Raw genomic sequence first — 2500 nt, 5'->3', positions numbered from 1 at the left:
ATGAAGACATTGATCCTTCTAATTTTAATTAGATGGAAAGAATTAGTATGCACTACTTTTCAAGAATGATTAAAACCCACAATAAATTGCGAGAGAGAGAGAGAGAGAGAGACAGAGAGAGAGAGAGAGAGAGAGAGAGAGAACTGAAATTACAAGACATTGATTCGCTAATTTTTAATTAGATGGAAAGAATTAAGTAATAGCACTTACTTTTCAAGAATGATTAACCCACAATAAATTGCGAGAGAGAGAGAGAGAGAGAGAGAGAGAGAGAGAGAGAGAGAGAGGAGAGAGAGAGAGAGAGAACTGGAATTGCATGAAGACATTGATTCGCTAATTTTTAATTGATGGAAAGAATTAGTAATAGCACTTACTTTTCAAGAATGATTAACCCACAATAAATTGCGAGAGAGAGAGAGAGAGAGAGAGAGAGAGAGAGAGAGAGAGAGAGAGAGAGAGAGAGAGAGAACTGAAATTGCATGAAGACATTGATTCGCTAATTTTTAATTAGATGGAAAGAATTAAGTAATAGCACTTACTTTTCAAGAATGATTAACCCACAATAAATTGCGAGAGAGAGAGAGAGAACTGAAATTGCTTGAAGACATTGATTCGCTAATTTTTAATTAGATGGAAAGAATTAAGTAATAGCACTTACTTTTCAAGAACGATTAACCCACAATAAATTGCGAGAGGGAGAGAGAGAGAGAGAGAGCTGAAAATGATTGAAGGCTGATTCATTAAATTTTTATATTAGATAAATAGATAGATAGATTAATGATTTATTCTTATTCTCAAGAATGCTGAGCGAGTAAAAGAGAGAGAGAGAGAGGACTGAAATTGAATGAAGACATTGATTTGCTAATTTTTAATTAGGTGGAAAGAACTAAGTAATAGCACTTTTCAAGAATGATTAACCCACAATAAATTGCGAGAGAGAGAGAGAGAGAAAGAGAGAGAGAGAGAGAGAGAGAGAGAGAGAGCTGAAAATGATTGACGGCTGAGATTCATTAAATTTTTATATTAGATAAATAGATAGATCAATGATTTATTCTTATTCTCAAGAATGCTTAGCGAATAAGAGAGAGAGAGAGGGAGAGAATGAGAGAGAGCGCTATGACCCCGTTAAGGAGAAAGCAATCATGAATTCCTTCACACAAGATTGATTAACGCACAAAATATAAAAAAAATAAATAACCGAATAAGCGAAAATGATAGACAAGAAAGGTACCATGGGGAACGCGCTTAATCTGATAATAGCTCTCTCTCTCTCTCTCTCTCTCTCTCTCTCTCTCTCTCTCTCTCTCTCTCTCTCTCAATAAGCCCGAAATTCTTTGTGGGTTATTCTTTCTCAAGAATGAAATAATGTCATTAAACCTATCTGTCCTATTACAAAAAATAATGAACCTCAGTCATCATTCTCTCTCTCTCTCTCTCTCTCTCTCTCTCTCTTCCGTCTCTTTCCGCCTACGATTTTTTGTGGTTAATCATTCTGGGAATGAAACGCAGTCTTCATACAATTCTCATTCTCTCTCTCTCTCTCTCTCTCTCTCTCTCTCTCTCTCTCTCTCTCAAATTTGGACAAAGCAAAGCTAATGGAGAAGCGGCGGTTAATAATTAATAGACAGAAGAGCAGGGTATGAGACGTTGTGGTGGTGGCTGGGGCCAGGGTGTGGGTGTGGGGGAGGAGAAGAAAGGGAGAGGGGAGGGGCGGGGGAAATCATTGCCGCATTCTTGCAGGACTTAAAGGGAAAGGGCTCCCCTTGGTAATTTCGATGGTCCCTTTAGGAAGGCGGGTTTCCACTTTCCCCTAATTTATAATAGAGACAATTGTTGGTGTCGCCGTGATTTTGGTCATGTCGACGATTTCTTGTGAGTGTGAAAGTAATTTGTTTCATTTGGAAAAGATTCGATTTTTTTTTTCAAAAATTTTGAAAAGATTTTTTTTTTAATTGAGTAGGCTAGATTTTGGAGGCGACTACAGTCCTGCGTTATATGTCAGGTTTTTGCTTTTGTTTGCTGTACAAAGTCTGTATGCCTGCTGTATTGTAGATCAGTTGAATAAGGAAAAAATGACTGGAATTGGATACGTAAATTGTTTTTCGTAATTATACTGTATATATATAAAATATATAATTTCTATATATATATATATATATATATATATATATATATATATATATATATATATATATATATATATATATATATATATGTATACATATATATATATTATATATATATATATGTATGTATTATATTTGTGTGTATGTACGTATGTATATGTACCTATATGTATATATATATATATATATATATATATATATATATATATATATATATATATATATATATTTATTTATTTATTTATTTATTTATTTATTTATTTATTTATTTATTTATATATGTAGACCCATGTATGCATACGTGCCCAAATGAATATAATAAATATAATAGGTGCATACATACACAGATACATACATATACATATATACCAAGA

The sequence above is a fragment of the Macrobrachium rosenbergii genome, chromosome 2, assembly GCF_040412425.1.
Source record: "Macrobrachium rosenbergii isolate ZJJX-2024 chromosome 2, ASM4041242v1, whole genome shotgun sequence".
Classification (NCBI taxonomy): Eukaryota; Metazoa; Arthropoda; class Malacostraca; order Decapoda; family Palaemonidae; genus Macrobrachium; species Macrobrachium rosenbergii.
This window is presented reverse-complemented; position numbering follows the sequence as displayed.